Here is a 21,060-nt window from a genome sequence, read left to right on the forward strand (position 1 = left end):
AGAAACTTTCTTTGACTTACATTTATTATTATTATATCAATTATAATATATGTTATGTTACTATATTATGTTATGTTAGCTTACCTCATTATGTTAATCAATTATGTCTCTTGAATAAATTCTTACAATAAAAAAAGTATAGAGATGAATTTCCTAAAGTTAAATAATATGGGCACTGAGATAAAAGAATCCTGGAGAAAATACACTCTTATAGAAACATTTCAAGATATATTCTACTTCAAATGACAAAATCGAAGATGGAGACCAACATTAAAAACAGCAAGGTAAATAAAGAATATATATATAGAAAGGAACATCCATAAAACTTAGTGCATATTCATTAAATCAGACTACCAGCAGAAGAAAATAGAGGGACACAGTAGACAATTCAATAAAATAATATATCACCAAGAATACTCTATACAGCTAAATTATCATTGAGATTTGAAGGAATGATACAGAATTTAAAGAATGGAAAACATTTTAGGGATTTGATATCCTTGAAACCAGTAGTCTTGCAAGGATTAAAAGTTCTTTAAAAGACAAAAAAAAAAAAAAGAAAACCATAAAAAACCATCAACAGTTGGCATTCATGGAACAATCTTGCTCTCCTCTAGATTAAGAAAGGTCTGTTTATTTTGCTCATTATGCACTTGCAATAATAAATTTATATTTAATTAATATTGAATGGAATATATCTGATCAGGTTTACTACATTCAGAGTTTTTTCAAATAATCCTTTATTTATTAATACTGACAATTAAGCAGTATCTATAATTAAACCTAATTAATATAACTGACCTTAAACTAGTCTATCTTTGTAAAGATAAAGCACACTATTTACTTCCATAGGACCATTGAGATTCAATCTTATATATTTAACTCTCCTCTTTTACCAAATCTTACATGTGTAAAATTTATTGAATGCAATTCTGAAAACGTATTGGAAAATAATTATAATATTACTTTGAAAATTTGAATAACTAAAATACATTCTTAAAATCTTATTTCTTCAATTTATCAATGGTTAAAAATTTTGTGGAATTCCAGTAGATTAGTTCTGTTCATCTATTTAGATATGAATCACCAACTTGACAATAATAAAAAAAAGATTTATAAAAATATATGATATGAAAAGAAGCATAATAAGGGATCAAATGATGATTCCTTGCAGGGGTCCTCAAACGTTTTAAACAGGGGCCAGTTCACTGTCCTTCAGAATGTTGGAGGGCCAGATTATAGTAAAAACAAAAATTATGAACAAATTTCTATGCACACTGCATATATCTTATTTAGAAGTGAAGAAACAAAATGGGAATAAATACAATATGTGGCCCGTGGGCCGTAGTTTGAGGACCATTGAGTTTCTTTTCTTTTTTCTTTTTTTCTAGCTATGCACTCAGAAATCGCTACTGGCTCGAGGGACCATATGGGATGTTGGGAATTGAATTCAGGTCTGTCCTGGATCAGCCAAGTGCAAGGCAAAGGCCCTACCACTGCATTATAGCTCAGGCCCCAGAACTGAAGGTTTTGTCTGCATAACTGAGCCTACATTGAGAGGGTAGTAGTAAGGACCCTAGGAACACTAGTGGAGGTAAATTGGTATTCTGGTGATGGCTATGGTATAGGAATTAAGTATTTACAAAAAATATAAATAATGGTATTGTAAATTCTAGTATCAATAAAAACTGCTTAAAATTTATTTATCAAGTTGGATACATAATCCAACAGTATTTATAGGAGCCATTTATTTGCCAATACTTTACTAAGATATCTTATTTTACGATTTCATATGATTTACCATATTTTAAGGTTAATATAACATTCAAAATAATTTAATTTCTCATTTTAAGCTTTAAAACTTCATATGCAAAAGTGAAAACATTTTCTATTCCATTGTATAATTGATGCACTAAACTACACACATTTAGTCTTTTTAGAACATACATTATTCTTATTTTGAAATCCCTATAAGGAAATAAGCTCATCTGTTTCAGCCAGCTGGCAGCCTCCAGTTTGTTATTTATTGGTGCTCCAAAATCTTAAATTACAAGTTATCATGCTCTCTAATGATTTCTACCTATAATTGTGTGAAATCCATAATGTATTAAAGAGCTTTGTTTTCTAAAACATTTAAAAATGATTACATTTTTAAACAAAAATCCTACGCAGGCTTTTCTTTTACTGTGGATAAATTTTCTTACCTTATTAAAAGAAAATGTTATGAGAACCATTGTTTGGATGGAGGAAAAATACTCTCTCTCAATATTAATACTCAGCAGGGGCTATCACAATTCAAAAGGCAATTCATGTTCATATATGATTATTCTAATAGTGTAATAATGTACAATTATATGTTTACTCTCTCAGCTGGACCCACCGTTACGTGACTTAGAAAATGTATAGCTAATATTTAAAAACCATAGCAACTTGTTTCAGAAAAAAATTTAGTTTTACTAAAATTGCTATACTTAAGTCCAACACCATAATAATCATATCACCACATTGGGAACAGAGCATGTGTGTGTGTGTGTGTGTGTGTGTGTGTGTGTGTGTGTGTGTGTGTGTGTGTGTGTGTGTGTGTGGTTCTTTTGCCAAGCTAAAATGTTCATGTTTTATTTTGTTTATGAATTAGGTCTTTTTAGCATTTTGTGTTAGTTAAAATGGTTGAATTCTAATTTGCAATATAATACTTTTATTAATATTGAAAATTTTTCTGTAATGAGATTTTCCAGAAAAATTTCCCAGGTGTTCAAAATGTTGTGATGCCTGAGATTACTTAAAGCAGTAGAGGCACGTTTATGCTATCTTATTTAAGATAAAACAATTCGTGAAAGAAAACCATTCTGGACTCCTTTGGAAAATTTAATGGTAATATTTTTTGTTTGGGAGAATAGATATTATTCCACTCCCGAATGTAGTCACAAGGTTAATTTCTGGCTCTGAGCTCAGGAAGGACTCATGACAGTGATTAGAGATTTATATGAGGTGTGGATTGATATGTAGTATGGTGCTTTAAGCAGGGTTAAGCAGAATGCCAGGCACGTGCCTTATATCTAATACTATCTAATATTTAATTATGTGTTAAATAATATATAATATATCATATGTTAATCATATATTAATATTTAATACTATTTAATTGTAATTTTATTTTCTGGGAGGATTTAATATAGCAGTTAGTGCTCATTTCTGATCTAAATGATTGGACTCATAGCAGAATCTGGTCCCTAGGCAACATGGACAATTGTAGGGACAATGGAATTAAAGATACAAGCAAAATTGCACCTTTATGGTCTTTGTGATGAATCTAGGTGTTGCTGGTATGTTGCTAGGTGTTGCTGGTATGTTGCAAGTATTGCTGGTGAGGTCCTTGAATCTAATGATCACTGAATAGGATAGATAGATAGATAGATAGATAGATAGATAGATAGATAGATAGATAGATAGATAGATAGATAGATAGATAGATAGATAGATGGATAGATAGATGATAGATGATAGATAGGTAGAAAGATAGATAGAAAGATAGAAAGATAGATAGATAGATAGATAGATAGATAGATGATAGATAGATAGATAGATTAGATAGATAGATAGATAGAGAGATAGAGAGATAGAGTTTTCTTCCTGAGTCTCAGGCTTCTGCAAGGCAATCTAAAATCACTTCTAATGAGAGAGTAGTTTATTTCACTACTGTTGAATAATTACTATTCCTGAAGCTGTTTATGGCACAGTTGCTACAAGTTCACAGAGAACTTTCTTGTGAGGAAATGTTTTTTTCCTACTGGTAGAGTTAATTGTTTTGTTCATGAAGTAAACATTTCAATCCTAGCTTTGTATTAGAATTTCTTTTTTTTTTAACATACTAATAATTAAAACACAGCACCCTTTCTTTTTTTATTGTAAGAATTTATTCAAGAGACAAAATTGATTAGCATAATGAGGTAAACTAACATAACATAATATAGTGACATAACATATAATATAATTGATATAATAATAATACATGTAAGACAAAGAAAGTTTCTGGTTAAAAACACATTTTTTTCCCATAATGGCTTACATATCTTTCACAGTAGTATTTTAGGTACATATTAACAATTGAATCAGGGAAATACCCATCATCAACTATGTCCTCCCCCCATTCCAGTTCCCTTTCTACAACCCATAGGCCCCACCATCACCCCCTGGGCTGCAAGAGTAGGTGGACCCCTCTTTGCCTGGCTTACTATTAGTGATCACATATCTGTTTGGTCCTAAAACCCTCCCTTGTTTCCCTTTCTATTTAAGAGGCAGAGCTAGAAAAATCGCGGTATGTGGTTTTGTTTGAAGGCAAGAAAAGCAATAGAATGGGGTACATAATAAGAGGGGGAAAAAAGAAGTCAAAAGTCAAATACGCTGAAAATGGGCTGAGTCCCTCTAGAGGCTTCCAACCTCAGTTTGAGAGAGGATGTGAAAAAGGTAATTGAAATACCACAACAATACAGAAAAAATATCAAGTTAACCGGTGAGCACTACAGCAATAAAGACAGGCACCACACAACAGTCTCAGTTCTGAAATCAAATCATGCTCGAGTGCAAAAAGAAAAAAACAAGACAAAATAAAATAAAATAATATTGGAGACATCAACCGTAATCTCCACACCAAAATAAAGACGTCAAAAAATCGATCAATCGATAAATAAACATGTGGAAAAATGATTGTTTTGTGCTTTTTTTTTTCCTCTCCTTTTCTGTATCCCCCTGCATAGGCACAGTAACTATTGGGGATATTGTAGAGGGGAATTCCTTTGACCTAGGAGATACAGGTTTTCTCCATCCCTGAAGTATACTGTCATGGGATTAACTCTTTATATCTTAATCAAGAATTGAAAGAAAAAAATTTAATTCTATACTCATAAAACAGCTTCCAGAATTTTCTGAAATAATTTAATGGTGGAATTAGTTTGAGTGGTGGGTGTTGATGCAAAAAGTGAAAATAAAACCAACAAACCAAATAAAAAACAACCACATTTTGTAATAGAGTTTTTAAAATGTTATAGTACAAATACATTTTAATTTCTAAAATATTTTTATAATTTAATTTCTAAATTCAAAACATGCACCATCATGGGATTTATAGCTCATGAACCATTTATTCAGGTTGGTTTGAAGAGATATTTCATAGCAATACCACTTGTCTCTTACATATGTAACCAGTCAGGCTTTATTTATATAAGGAGAACTTATGTTGATTTGATTTTACTTAGTTCCACATGTATCAATAAACCCCTAAAACCAGCATGTTATGATTTTCCTTACTCATACCTGTAGGACATGATTCCTGGTGCTCCTCTATAAACACAGCCTGTTTTTATTTCTTTACATTCTTCTAAAAATATATGATATAGTTGGATAAGAGTCTGAAATGGAGAGGCAGTGTCCAGGAATTTCTTAAAATTCCTTGGGCTCCTATGAAAACACTTTAAATTTTCTTTTCTAAAGGGAACATACTGCATTATTTTACCTCCCACTACTTCAAAGAGGGAAAACATACTTTACTTTTTTTTTTATTCTGGACCCTATCTTCATAGCAATAATCCTTTCCCCTTTGTTCTACTTATCTATAGTTGGGTTGATATTACCTGTTTATCAAGCTCATAGACTTAAGAGTTGTAATATATTTATAAGCATTCTTATCTTTTCATATTTGACTAATGAATGAAATAAAAATAATGATGCTTTAGTTACTGATCACTATGAAAATGTCTTTATCTTTTAAATAATCTTCATGCTATTCTCTGGACTACTTTTTTAATTTAAATTTAATTTTTTGTGACCAATGTGAATTACAAGGCTTTCACAGTTAAATTTAGGGTACATAGTAGTAGTGAATTAGGGCAATTCCCACCACCAGTATTGTCCTCCCTCCACCCCTATTTCCAGCTTCCATCCCATACCTCTCCTTTTGTACCCTAGACTGCTAGTGTAACAGGTCCCTGGTCCCTTTGGAATATAATTTGTTGTAGATTGGGTATCTTGTTTATATTGTCCTTGACTTTTGGTTTGGTGTTTAGGTCTGATCATTTTTTAAAAAATTATTTATTTTAAATTTAATTTTGGATTTTGTCATTGTCATTTCTGCCAACATAAGGATCTGATAACATCTAATTACACTGCTCAATTAGGTGTCAATTCTGTAAAATTTAGAAACATTTTTTCCAATATTAATCTATGAAAAAAATCAAAATGGCTGGTTTCTGATTTAATAATACTTACTCTGATAGAAGATTTTTTAGAGTAAGTTGATTCCTTTTTCTGAGTTATTTTCTTCATCCATTGAGTTGGCCAACACCACCCATCACTGATCACATAAGGATCTCTGGTTAGTATCTGAGAAGACAGCATCATAGTAGTTGCTGGTATAATTTTTTGAGTGTAAGGGAGTTATAGGACAACTTTGCATTATTCATGAAAACATTGTGTTATGAATATAGAGATAAGTCAGATTTATGTTATAAATGTTTATGTAAATAAGATAGATTTTTGTTCTCTCTGTGTCTGTCTCTGTCTCTGAGTCTGCCTCTCTCTCTCTCTCTCTCTCTTGACTCTTTCTCTCTTTCATTCTCTCTTTCCTCTACAAATCAGGAACAGGTAGGAGACCTAGGAATACCAATCCCACTAGGCACTCATCAAGCCTCCCCTGATATCCCATTAGTCTGTCTCATGTGGAAATTGATCCTTGTCACTAGATTTTCCAAAGAGCCTTGAACTAAAGTTGGAGAAAGGAATTGCTCTTTGCAGGAAAAGGAAAATAAGTCCTAGATCTTGCCCAGGTCTTTCAAGTTCGTCACCTTCCCATACAGAAAAGAATTTCATGAGAATATAAGCAGTGAACTAAAAACAGATTATATTCAAAGGTCTGAGGAAGGGGAAGAGAGGATAAGAAAGGGAAATAAGGTGCTCAAGAGAAAGGCTTCTCCAAAGATGAAAAAAATCCTCAGTACACAACCCAACATGGAAGTAGAAAATTATACATCTCAAGATGGGAGATGCAGGCTGCTTGTACATTATATGTATGGTCCCAGGGAGCAATGTACTCATCTCCTTTGCTCCATATTGGTTCATATAGGGTTTCTCAAAACCTGACCACATGGTGCATTCTACTTAGGTTAGAGTTCATTGCTAAGGTGGTTGCTAAGGGGAAGGAAAGATTGGGATCAGTTGTTGTTTTTTATTGCCAATCATTCCCTGGCTTTTATTTCAACTGGATCTTCTCCAGCAGGGCTTCAGTCTTCTCTGGATCTCTTCTAGCTCCAGTTAAAGATTATTATCAGGTTTGTTCACAAGTTGATTTTTAAGCTAGCTGTTTTTTTTTTAATTCTCAAGATTTCACTGCCATGTGGGACCTTTCCCTCTCTACCTGCTTGCCTCACCATTTTTAATGAAACAAACAAGATTTTACTTTTATAAAGTGCCTGCTTTTTATCTGTAAAGATGCATTTAATGTTTATTTTAGTGTTTTATATATAGCAAGACAAAGTCAATACTTGGGAGTTAGATAATGAAGCTGTATAAAAATAGCAAAAGGCATAAAGTGCACTAGAATTAATCTCTTTGAGCTGTTTGGAGAACCCCAAGGTAATGGCTTCCACCTCAAGGGATCTTAATAACTCGTTCAACAGCTATTTAAGCTGAGCATTAGGCCTTATCTCAGCTCTCCAGATGGACTTTTTAGATGCTGTAGGTGTTTTTTGACCCTGAAAAAGATAATTACTTAAATCTTTGACGGAGGATGGCACATGTGACAACAAGATGATGAAAAGAATAATGTAAGAAGAAATAAAAGAATCTGAATTTTAATAATTCATAAAATTCCTTAACAGGCAACATTTTAATTATATCTTTATCAGTCATCCCTTTCAAATTTGATTTCCTCACAACAATAAATAGCCCAACATTTCTAAATCCTTCATACCTGCCAGATTGAATCTGGCTCTGGCAGGTAGATAGGCCTAGCACAGGCAATGATTTTTTTGGAAAGTAACTAAACCAAGATGTGGATTTGAGAATTACTCTAGTGTCAGCTTTAAAATATGAATGCCAGAAATCCTTTGAGATGCAAAAATGAAAGCAGCTCTCCCTGGCCTAGAAAAGGCTGGATTGCCTGAGGACAGGAGAGTTTCTGCAAAATCAAGAGGCAATAAAACAAGTACCCCACAAAAAATCATGAAAAATTATAAAATCCTCTTGAAATGCATTATTATAGACTTTTATCTGCATAGAAAGCCCTAAGGGACTTGTGGGATGGTTTAGGAGAAAACTTTTAAGCACCATGATTTTAAGCATCATAATTATAAACATGCTTGTAGTTGGGTTAAATAAAGATAATAATAAAAAAAATTAAAATAAAATAATAAAGTAAAATTGTATTATAGACAACATAACAATGATACATTTACCACTACCTCACATAGAAGGAAATTATAGATACTATTATCTTTGGGATAATAAGATTAGAAATTATCTTGCTATATTTTGAGCCCCATATTCGATTTACAGTGAACATGTATGAGTATAAATAATTAGAACAGTAAAAAAGTAATGATCCTGACATAATACAGCATTTTAGCATTCCCTTCAACAATTGACAAATTCTATTAACTGTGAGAAGCTGTACAGTGTGCTAGATTTTAATAGACTCTTGTAAAACTTGGAAATCAAGACAATAAAACGACTGGTTTTAGGACTGAAATTCTTGTCTGAGGAGTTAGTAACATAATTTTTTTTTAATTTGTAATATGCAAAGACACATATATATGACAGAGACATAATAATCGGAAATTTTAATGTGGTTAAATACTATTTCAAATTCAGTATGTTAATATATTTTAAAAATGTTTAATAAAGAGAATTAATGTGGCTCAACATGACTGATATAATAACTGACCCAATGTCCCAAAATTATGAGTATTCTGCACCTAGGTTTTGCCATATTTATTTCAGTTTTATCTTTTTAATCATCGTGACATTATCTTCATTGTTTTATTTTTTAAGTTGGATATCTTTTTAGCTGCATTAAACTGAGATGCCTTTAGCAATACTGAATTCTAGTATTTGTAATGAATCATTAATCTTCAATTTAAAAAAAATGGATAAAACCTTATAAACCAACTTTGCAAAAATAAGCTTCAAGCACATTAATTCTATGGTTACCCTGATCTCAATTCTAGTATCTCCTCCTTCTATTGAAGCCTGTTTTCTATCTCTGTCTATAAATTTCTGTCTCTTTTGCTCTCACTCACTCTCTCATTCTTCTCATTCTCCTTTATAATTATCTAAATAAATACTTGTAGTTTTGTTTTATTCTTCCTAAAATTATTTTCTACAATGATAGGTGATTTTTGAATCTGGGTATAGGTCAGGATTGATTTCTTTTTTTTACCTCAAAGAAAATTATTTTCTCATTTGAGAACCTTGCTCCCCAAGAACTAAAATGGTAGGTACCAATTCCCACAAGGTAATATCACTGTACTTCAAGTGTAGCTAGAAGACCTATCAGGACTATAGAACACTAATATTTATGCTGAATAGGCCCTCATGGCAAAATTTACCACTTCAAAATCCCCAAGTCCTGCCGTGCGGAGCCCAAAATGAGTCAAAACAGGATAGTGGCATCTCCCTCTCAGCTTACACCCCCACCATTCTCCACTTACCAATTAACGTCATTTTTCAGACTTCAGAATACAGACATCACTATAGAAACACACTTTACAAATGCAGTTAAGGGAAAGACTACAGAAGTACTTTGCTTGTATATATCTAACCTGGGTTCAATTTCTCTCTCTGTATATGGGTCCCACAACACTACAATAAGGTGCCCCGAGTACTACCAGAAGTGGTCTCTGAAAATATCTGGGTTTGACCAAAAAAATCAAAACAATTTGGCATGTACTACTATTAAAAGATGGCAAAATAAAATGGAGGCTCAAGTTATATAACATTAAGATAGAGGCTTTTTCTGATATCCTGCTTTTTTTTTTGTTACATAAAACAATAAAGCTTATCACAAAGAGTGGGGAACTCAGTTAGACTACAACTACCATGACAATGATAGTGAGATAGAGAAGGAAAATGCTTGTTTAGAAGACAGGCAGGGTTGGAGAGGAGGAAAATGGGAACATTGGTAGAGGAATAGTTACACTGGTGAAGGGCGGCGTACAATCATTGACTAAAACCCAACTAGGAACAACTTTGTAACCCTGGTGCTTAAATATATTAATTTAAAAAAAGAAAAGAACAATTCCTCTCCCTTCTCCCCTTCCTCCTCCTTCTTTCTCTCCTTCTCCCCTCCTGCTTTTCTCCCTGCTCTAGCATCTCTTCCCTCCACCTTCCTCCTTCCCCTTCTCCTCCCCTCTCCCCTGGCATCCTCCCTCTGTCTCCCAGCCCTCCCCTCCCTGCACAGCCTCCCTCACTTCCTCCCTCCCTCTCTCCTCCCTCTGTCTCTCCTCTTCCCTGCCTTCCCCTCCCCTTCTAAATAAAAGAAAAAAAAAAGAAAGGAAACTAAATCAAACAACAATCTGTGAAACATATTGTCTATAATAGCACATCAGACTGATTTCTAGACACACTTTATTCTCCTCAAAGTTGCTTTATAAATGTAGTCTAAATTCTTCAACTCATATGTTCTTAAAACACAGATTATATGGGCCGAAGTGATGGCGCAGCGATAGGGTGTTTGCCTTGCACGCCGCTGACCCAGGACAGACCTGGTTCGATCCCCGGCATTCCATATAGTCCCCAAGCCAGGAGTTATTTCTGAGTGCAGAGCCAGGACGGTTTCTTACACTAGGTATGGAACCTGCCTCAAGTAAAGAGATCAGAAGTTTAAAAATAATTTTCTTTTTGTTTGTTGGTTTGTTTTTGCTTTTGTAATTGGGATACACCTGGTGGCGCTCTGGAGTTACTCCTGGATTTGTGCTCAGAAATCACTCCTGGCAGGCTCTATGTAGATGCAGGGGATTAAATACAGGTCTACAGCTTCCAAGGCAAGTGCCCTTCTCCACTGTGCTTCCATTCTGGTTCCCTTCTCCCCTAAAAAGAAAGAAATTTACACTTTTTTCTTATTTAGGTAGGATGTTAATAATTGTCACGTGCAAGTTAAATACCAATGTTTTACCGCTTTTAATTACTAGTTTAATGTCAAGTTTCCATTTGTCATTATAATATAGAAACCAGAACTGAAAATAGATGGATGATGCGAATAATCAGAAGCTCCCTTTTTGGCATCTACAGCAATAAATTTTATTATTAAACAATAGTTTTCTTTCTTTCAGACATGTGGTGTTTATTTTGAGGTTTTCTTTTTGTTTGTTTGTCTAGCTTATTTTTTAAATTAAGATTACCCATGTATCAGTACATGGATAGAACGTGATTTATAATATATTTATATATAAATACATACACATGTGTGTGGTTAACTGGAGAGACAGCACTGTGAGTTACACATCTGGCCTGCATGTGACTGACAAGAGTTCAATCCTTGGCACCACTTGCAGGATACCTAATACCACCAGGAGTGATACCTGAGACCAGAGCCTGGAAATAGCTCTGAAAATTACAAGATATGCCTCTCATCCTATATATATATATATATATATATATATATATATATATATATATATATATATATATATATATATATATATATATATATATATAATTACTCGGGTTTACAAAACAGTTCTGAGAAACAATTAATAGAAATGTTTTAGTCTCAGTTCCCAAAACCTTGGGATTCTCTCAGTGTTGAGAATGATAAAGTTGACTTAATTTTTCTTAATGACAATTTACACACCCTCCCTAGGGGTGGAGACTGTTAGAACCAAACTTGCTTTTGCTTAAAGACCTGAACTCTGGAATTGTAGCAGGTCTAGATGCAGAAATAATAAGCAATGACCAATGAATATATATGTTATGGCTCTGTAATAAAGATATTACTAAAAAAGGAAGGATATGGACAGTTTCCATGCCATTAGATAACGGAGGCACACCTGAAAAAGGTTTCCTTACACTTTCCTCTTTGCCTGGCTTTCTTTCAGTTGCTCCAAAGTAGAACCTTTTACAATAAAATGGGATCTAGTAATGGAGATGGTAACTGAATTGAATAATTTACTCTAGCAAATGAAAGCCAACGAGCAAGGAGTTGTGGCAACTGTTGGGGAGCTGTTGATGTATAACAAGTTTTCCAGAAATATCAGAAAGAATTTGAACTTGCTACTGCTGGCATCAAAAGTAGGGGAGAAGTGGAAGTTTTGTTAGATTGAATCTTTCACCTTTTGATGCTATTTTTAGGTAGTGTCACAATTTTGTTGAATTGAGTTATAGGTTACTGACCTGGTTTCTAGAGAGTTGTATGTGTCAGGGAAATCCCTGCCCCTACACACACACACACACACACACACACACACACACACACACACACACACATATACACACACACACACTTTATATAATCAGAACACTAATTTAATGAGAACAGAAATTCTTTTGCCCAACATCAACAACTAATGTAATTTTACTTTTTTTTTTAATTTTATGTCAGTGTGAGAAATCAAAGCCAGGATCATTTATGGCATGTGTTATATGGATTACTTTTATCCCCAGACCCCATGTTATTTTTTCTTTAGGAGGTAGAATTGACATACCTATTGATGCTCAGGGGATATTCCTAGCATTCAGTAGACAACTATGAAGGATAGGAGAAAACCTGATGCTCCAACATAAAAAGCATTCATTTTTGAGTCATCGAGCCATCTTCTCAACAGGTTTTATAAAGTATACAAATATACTTGATTAAAATTTCTAAAAAGTGTCCAATTCATTGACTGCCTATGTCATAGCAATTTATTGACTTAAATGTTATGCAATTATCATGAAAGTAGCTAGGTTCAATAACGTTAATAGATTAATTAGGGAAAGAGTATGACACTAGGGTTTTTGTTTGTATTCAAGGTGATGGGAGGTGTACACATTGCTTTACTGTGGCATAGCTAACTAATCATAACTGAATATTGAATTCTTATGTCCCTCTTTTCTCTTCTGGGAGCTAAACCCAGTTGTGACCAGGGCTTACTGCTAGGTTTGCACTCATGGATAATTCTATGCAGGCCAAGAATACTGCATCTGGTGCTGTAAGATCAAACCTGAGTTGACTGCATGTAAAACAAAAGCCCTATGTGCTACTCTCTCTGGTGCCTTATTCCCTTTTTTCTCAGTGAATTCTTTTACTTTAGCATTTCAATTTGCTTTTATGTAGTACTAGGAAGGATTTGATGATGTGTATAATAAATTCTATATTTTATGGAACTTTTGACTATAGAGACAAAGAATAATAACTCCACTGGTGGAATTATTCTTAGTGGAGAATGGTATATAAACATAGTGGTGTAAATTACTCTGAAACATTTAATATTTCTGGGGCAAGAAAAGATTTTGAGAAAAAATAAAAAGGATTTATAGTTTTTCCAGTCATCTCCAAATACCAAGTGAATTTTCTTTAAAAAAGAAGTGGGAGGAAGAGATTGTAACAAGTGCAGGCAGTTGAGAAACAAGAGTGCCTTGAGTGGTCGAGCCCAAAGGTTCTAATTCTTACTCCCTTCTGTGAAAAAGTGGGGGCATAATCAATTCAAGAGAACAGATGAGTGGATTAGTAAACTGGTACTTCTTCCCAGCTGTTAGGAAAAATTAAATCTTGAAATTTTTTCTTATACACAGGTTCATTTCTTATACATAGGAGAGTATTAGGCTGAGCAAAATGAGTCAGAGGGAGAGGGATAGATATACCATGATGAATGTCATTTGTGGGATATACATAAAAGATACTATAGAAATAATATCTAAAGACAATAGAGACAAGGGCCAGGAGGAAAGCATACTACAAGAACTGGGGAGTGAATTTAGGATAGAGAAGGAACCACTATTACAATGATAGTTGGAAATGGAACATTGCAGACAAGAAGTTGCTGAAAGGAGATAAAGTCATATGCATGTTAGTCCATTAACAAGAGTGCAAAACCCAGTGTCTAAAAGGAAGAGACAGAAAGAAGAAATGGAGAGAGAGGAATAGAAAGCAAGAGAGAGAGAGAGAGACAGAAATAGATAGGTAAAGAGAGAGAAAGAGAGAAAGGGAAAAAGAATGAAAGAGGACAATGTCTGCCACAGAGACAGGATGAAAACTGGTGACAATCATGGTGGGAAATACGCAGTGGTGTAGGTTCTTGTATATTTTATGACTGAAACTCATGAACAGCTTTATAAATGTATCTCATGGTGAGTCAATGAAATAATTTAATTATAACAAACTATAATAAAACAAATAGTAGTTTTATATCTTTTATCATCCATTTTTATAATTCACTGACTCTTTTTTTATCAGTTATAACTGTAAATTAAATTTATAGGTGTTTGGGGCCGGAGAGATAGCCTGGCGGTAAGGCCTTTGCCTTGCATGCAGAAGAACGGTGGTTCGGATTCCGGCATCCCATATGGTCCTCAGAGCCTGCCAGGAGCAATTTTTGAGTGTAGAGCCAGGAGCAACCCCTGAGCTGTGCCGGGTGTGACCCACCATCCCCCCAAAAAAAACCCAAAAATAACAAAAAACTATTTGCTTCAGTTTTGCATATCGCAAAACTTTTGAATTTTAGATTATGCTTTCTGATTTACTTGTTTTAATATTTTAGTTGCTTTTCATATTTTTAAAAATGATCAACAAAGTATAACAGTTATAAAGACAATGAGACCTTTTGTTCTTTGTGTGTGGACCTTTTTGTTCTTTGCTTTTTCCATCATTGCTTATCTTGTAGCTTGTTTTTCATTATATATTTTTATTTTGTCTACTTGGTTGTTTTTGTTCTTGTTTTGGGGACATACCTATCTCATTTGGTACTCAGTAGCGATTCTGACACTGAGCTCAAGAGTGACCTCTGACAGTGATTAGTGGCCCAAATATGGTGTCAGACAATCAAAATAGGGGTCACGGCCATTGTATCTTGCATAGTAGTTCTCTGTCCTTGACTACATTTTCTAACATAATTAGAGATGTTTATTTTTTTGCCAGTTTTCTGCCTATGCTTTCCTCTACTTTATCAGAGCAGCAATTCTGATGTAAGTTAAATATAGAATAAAACACTGGGGTCTAGAGCCAAATAACTCTTTAGAAAGGCACAGAATTCCTATAAAGAAGAAAAGAGAGGTGAAGACGCACATTTGTTTTGTTTTGTATTGTCTTTGGTCATGCCTGGTGGTGCTCAGCGGTTATTTCTGTCTCTGCAGTCAGAGATCTCTGTTGGCAGGCTTGGGGTACTCTATGGAAAGCCTAGGAATGAACCTGGATCAGCTTAATGCAAGGCAAGTTCCTTATCTATCATCTGTACTATCTCTCCAGTTCCAAGAGTCATTTTCCACAAAAATCTCTTCACTGGATCATTGTGAAGATCCTTTATTTTGAGGGTTGGGAGAGGGTTGGAGACATACGCAGAGATTCTCAAGTTTTACTACTGACTTTGCACTCAAGAACTACTCCTGGCAAGGTACATTTGGAATGCCAAATCTCAAACCCAGTTGCATGCAAGGTAATACCCTATCCACTAAACTATTACTAGTAAAAGCCCTCTTTCAAATGAATTCTTTGGTTTCACCTTTGTGTCCAATTTATTCTTATCATATATGTGTGTATGTCAGTGTGTTTCTATAACTCTCTCCATTTATATACCTAAAATTTTATATAAAATAATGTGATAAAATATATTTATATATGATATATGTATATGTGATATATATATAATATATGTGATAAATAACTCTAGAATGACTATTCATTTAAAAAATTAAAGAAAGGATCACAGGAAATTAGAAGAAAAAGGAAAGAACTTAGTATAGGATAAGCTCAGAGCTTCAATTTTAAAAGGATAGGTTTATATATATATATATATATATATATATATATATATATATATATATATATATGTGTGTGTGTGTGTGTGTGTGTGTGTGTGTATAGAGAGAGATGTTTTACATAAGCCTATTTGGAATGTGTTTTAGTTTATCCAGTAATTACATTTTTAAAAATTTTATGGTCATACTGCATCAAATTTTTATCTCCTCTGCCACAAAACAGAAAAAAATGTTTACTGGAAGTGAATATTTTTGTAGGAGGCAGTAGGAGAAGTAATAGGGATTTATCACAAAATAGCAGCTCTGACTGAAGGGTCAGACATTTAAGATGAAATAAAGAAGCAAAAAAGAATTTTAGAAATTCTCTGGCTCAAATTCTTGATACATAGTGTTATCTGAAATTATAGATTATTTCTCCTAAAACCTAAAAAATAGTGCCTTCTATAATTTTATTTATTTTACTTATTTATTATTATTTTATTTGTAACACTAAATAAATATCTATATAAAATTGGGATTATGACAGATTTTAGGGTGTTTAAGACATGGAAACTTTAAAAAATATATCATTCCACAAAGTATGTATCATTCAACTTTATCTGAATGTATATTCTAATTATTGAACCTAAAATAAATTTTAATTTAATTTAACTTCAATTTGTATATTAGCATCAAATAATAAATAATGTAAGGCTTTAAAATGATTGTCATGATTTGGCTAAAAAATTTGAAAGCTTACATTGACAGGAACCAATGGGAAAGTGTTGTATAGGTAAATTGATTTCATACCATTTATTTCAAAGGAAAATATAATCATTATAGAGTTAGCTGCTTATATAATTTTACTTATTTTGGTTTGGGTTTGCCCAAATGCAATGCCCAGGCATGAAGAGAGATGCTATTTCATAAGAGGTTAATGGAAAATAAAAATAAATAAGGGTTTTCTCCAATCCATTGCTTGATTGAAAGTGCTGCCTGCAGGCATTCAGACATACACACACACATACACACATACATGTACTTGTACAATCTCCTCAATAATATTTCTAAAGATTTCTTACCCAAAATAATGCATTTTGTATCATTTCCCCAGAGAAACAACTTAAACTCATTCCAACGCTCGAATGCCGGAGGGATAGTGTTTTGATGGTTCTAACTTCCTGAAATGAGTCCAGGATTATTCTGTTATTGTTTAGGTATTCAATCTTAAACCAGATTATGTTTTTCATTAATAATGCAACTGGTAAGCCTAATTATGAATATAAGCATAGTAAAAGTACAACATAGGAATTACAAAATACATTTAGATAGGCCTTAAAACTTTTAATTTATTACCACAAACTTAAAGCATTTGCATAGTTTGCTGATTACATGTCAAGTTCTACAGCTCGGTTATCTCTCGGAAAACTGCTTGTTAACTGAATGCATAGGCAGTGAGGTAATGTGTGGCTCTCCTATCATAAAATGCTTCAAGATCTATGTGTTCCCTGATCATAATTGTCTTTTCCCAGTGTTTCTCCAGAGAGTTGTAAGGATTTTTTTTTCCTGGAGCTCTGCATGTGACATTCAGTGAGGTGTTAAATAGTAGTGGTGGGAATGAATAATCTATTCCTAATCTTAGGCAAAATTATTCATTTGTTCTTAATTAAATGTGAGGCAAATTCTATATTATTTTTCAAAGCTGTTCTTTATTGCACTGAGAAAGTTCTTTTTTAGTCTGACTCTTTTAGAGTTTTATCTTAAAGTTTATTGAATATGTTGATTTTTTCTTTATTTAAGTGTTTATATGTTTGTGTGCTGTGTTATTTTGTTCACTGTCATAGTAAACTTCATTGATTTTGTTTCAACATTGAGACACCTTATATATTTTGAAACAAACATTTATCTTGATTTGTTGTTCATTGTAATGCATTCATGTATCACTTAATCTTTTGGCCAACAAAGAACTATATATATATATATATATATATATATAAATACATATATATAGGACTGTCTTCCTAATAGTCTATGCCTTTTGTCTATGTGTGTAATAAACAATTTCACTTAAAAATAATAAAGAATTTCTCAAGTGACTATGCTAATAGAATTGCTTCCTGATTGCATGAGTGCTTCAACATTAAAATCGAACAATTTTTATATAATTAAGTATTATAATAAATACATCTCTGTATAAATAAATACAATTTATTAACAAAGTTATTAATAGTTGTTTGTTATATCATATATTATTTATAAAAGTCAAAACAATCAATAGAATCCATAATATATTTTTTATCATTTTAAACAAATCATTTACCTAATTTTCATAAAATTAAGTGTTCCTTGTATAATTTGTATCATCATTCATGTATACATCCACTCGAATTCTCATTATTTATTTTGATGATATAACATTTTTAAAGTTTAAAGTCTGTTTTTTGATTTAATTTTGTGGGAGTATTTTGCTTTTAACTGAGATGCTGTCCCTGAATTGTTTGGATAATCAAAATTTTATATAATTCCAACTCTTTTTTAATAAATGTTTCTAGCAGTAAGAATAGAAAGCAACATTATAGAAAATTTAATGTTATAAGGTCTTCACAAAAATATGCTTCTACTATAGTCTTCTCCTCCTTATTTATTCCAAAGATGTTGGATTTCCCATTTTAATTCTTTCTATTTTATTCTGCTTTTATTTTTGCTTTTGATGATTTTGCCATTTTCTGTATACTTCTGACTGTTAGTATATATTTAAATACCTATTTTTCTTCTGAAACTAAATCAGGCATGCTGTTCTTAACAGTCATATTTTAAAAATATTACAAGGCCACAAAATGTGGTATTGCAAGACATTCTTACGAATAGTGATTAAGTGAACTTTTCTGAGCACATACCTGACACTACTGATTATTTTCAATATATGCTATTCTCACTCACATGAGAAGATATGTCATTTTTATTTTGATTTGAATGTATATAACAATAATAGATAAGCAATTTTTGTATGTCTACTGGACATTGATACCTCTTTTTTGAGATGCGTTTGCTAGGTTTTCCCTCAATTTTGGATGAGGTTAATGTTCATCTATAGATAAACCACTCAATATTTTTACCATATATGTACACAATGGCACATTAGGGAACCATAAGAAAAGAAATAATCATGTGGTTTCTGCGCTGTGAATGAATTTGTAAAATACTATGCTACACAAAATACATCAGAGTGAAGAGTAAAAATAAGAAATGATCTCACTCATCTATGGAATAGAGAAACTCAAAATAAAAGATATACTATTATAAACATGTCAAACTATTGATGTTGGAATAAAAAACCAATTACTTGACAAATGGGGAGGGAAAGTGAAGAAAGAAGACTAAACTAGAGAGATGAAGGGATAGTGATGAAAGATTTGGGGTACTTTTGAGGTGATTGGTATGATATTGCAGTAATTTTGTACACCGTTACTTTAACACTAATCAAATAACAGAACTATTAAGTAAAAGTCATTTAAAAAATTCTATTCCCGGGGCCGGGAAGGTGGCGCTAGAGGTAAGGTGTCTGCCTTGCAAGCGCTAGCATAGGATGGACCGCGGTTCAATCCCCCGGTGTCCCATATGGTTCCCCCAAGCCAGGGGCGATTTCTGAGCTCATAGCCAGGAGTAACCCCTGAGCGCCAAATGGGTGTGGCCCAAAAACCAAAAAAAAAAAAAAATTCTATTCCCAATTTGTAACAAAAATACTTATGAAGTTGTTTTGTTGACATTTCTCTACTTTTTAAATGCCAGTTTCAAAGGGAAATTTTTCATTATAATTAATTTGGTTTTACCTCTTGCAGAATTGGTTTTCATAAATAAGGATGTTCCCAGTATATTTCTGTATCATCCTTTAGAAATAATAAACACAACTGATTCATTTTTCTTGTATTAACTCAAACTATAAAATAATGTCATAAGTGAGCCTTTAGCAGATCAATATTTTCTCTATTCCTACTCATGGAAAGTTATGACAAGGCAGCGTGCCTACAATTCCTTTATAGGGTGTGTGTTTTCAACGAAAGAGCACACAGATTTAGTAAACATGTTTTATATATTACTCTTAGCTGTCTCCTACTACTTAACCTTTACGAAGAGGCGAAGATGGTATTTTTCAGTTTTGAACAATAGCTCTGCTATAGTCTCATTTGATACACATATGAAAAAGAAATTTATTCATTGGATATTTTTAAATACTAAACTTTGAAGTAAATTCATAATAATTTTTTTGTTTTTGTTTTCATTTTGGTTTTAGGGCCACACCCGATAACACTCAGGGGGTACTCCTGGCTCTGAGCTCAGAAATCGCTCCTGTGCAGGCTTGGGGGAACCATATGGGACGCCAGGAATCGAGCCCAGGTCTTTCCTGAGTCAGCAGCTTGCAAAGGAGGCACTCTACTGCTGTGCTATCGCTCAGACCCCTCACACTCAGTTTTACATAAGACTGTAGATAATAATATTCAGTTCATATTTATATCCATTCAACAAATGCCCACATGCAAATTATTTAGTTCATGTATTACATTGAAAATAAATCAGTATATTTTTGAGGTGATGGGGGGGTGCAACCTGATTGTGTTTGGGGATTATTCCTGGCTCTGTACTCAGTAATCATTCTCACTGGACTGGATGAAGCTCAAATAATAAGGCAAGGGCATTTCCTTCCTGTATTTTCTCTCTGGCTCATAAAGAAATGTTTTCTTAATTCAAAGTCTTTACACTCTCTGTTTGAAGACCAAAACACAAACACATAATTTTATAAATCATTGAGATATTTTAAAACTCTTTTTGAATGAGTAGTACCCTTTTTGTATTTTATTTTCACCCAATATTTTTTCTAAGTAGTTATTTTGGCTTTTATTCTCATCCACTCTTTTTTTAACTTCCATCCATTGCGTTGTGGCAGAGAAGAGAGAAATAAGTAAAAGATTAAAGAGCACAAATGGAGGGTGCAGAGCAATGGGTAGGCAGTAGGGTGTTTGCCTTGCACATGGCTGATCCAGGACAGATCATGGTTCGATCCCCTGGCATCCCATATGGTCCCCCAAGCCAGGAGCAATTTCTGAGCTTAGAGCCAGGAGTAAACCCTGAGCATCACTGGATGGGACC

At 33.3% G+C, this 21,060-nt stretch overlaps 1 pseudogene; it reads left to right on the top strand.

Annotated features, from left to right (window-relative positions):
- The first annotated feature begins 257 nt into the window (after positions 1-257).
- The window catches only part of LOC126020845 (small ubiquitin-related modifier 2-like), a 75,904-nt pseudogene continuing 55,101 nt past the window's right edge, over positions 258-21,060 (top strand).

The sequence above is a fragment of the Suncus etruscus genome, chromosome 10 (assembly GCF_024139225.1).
Source record: "Suncus etruscus isolate mSunEtr1 chromosome 10, mSunEtr1.pri.cur, whole genome shotgun sequence".
NCBI lineage: Eukaryota > Metazoa > Chordata > Mammalia > Eulipotyphla > Soricidae > Suncus > Suncus etruscus.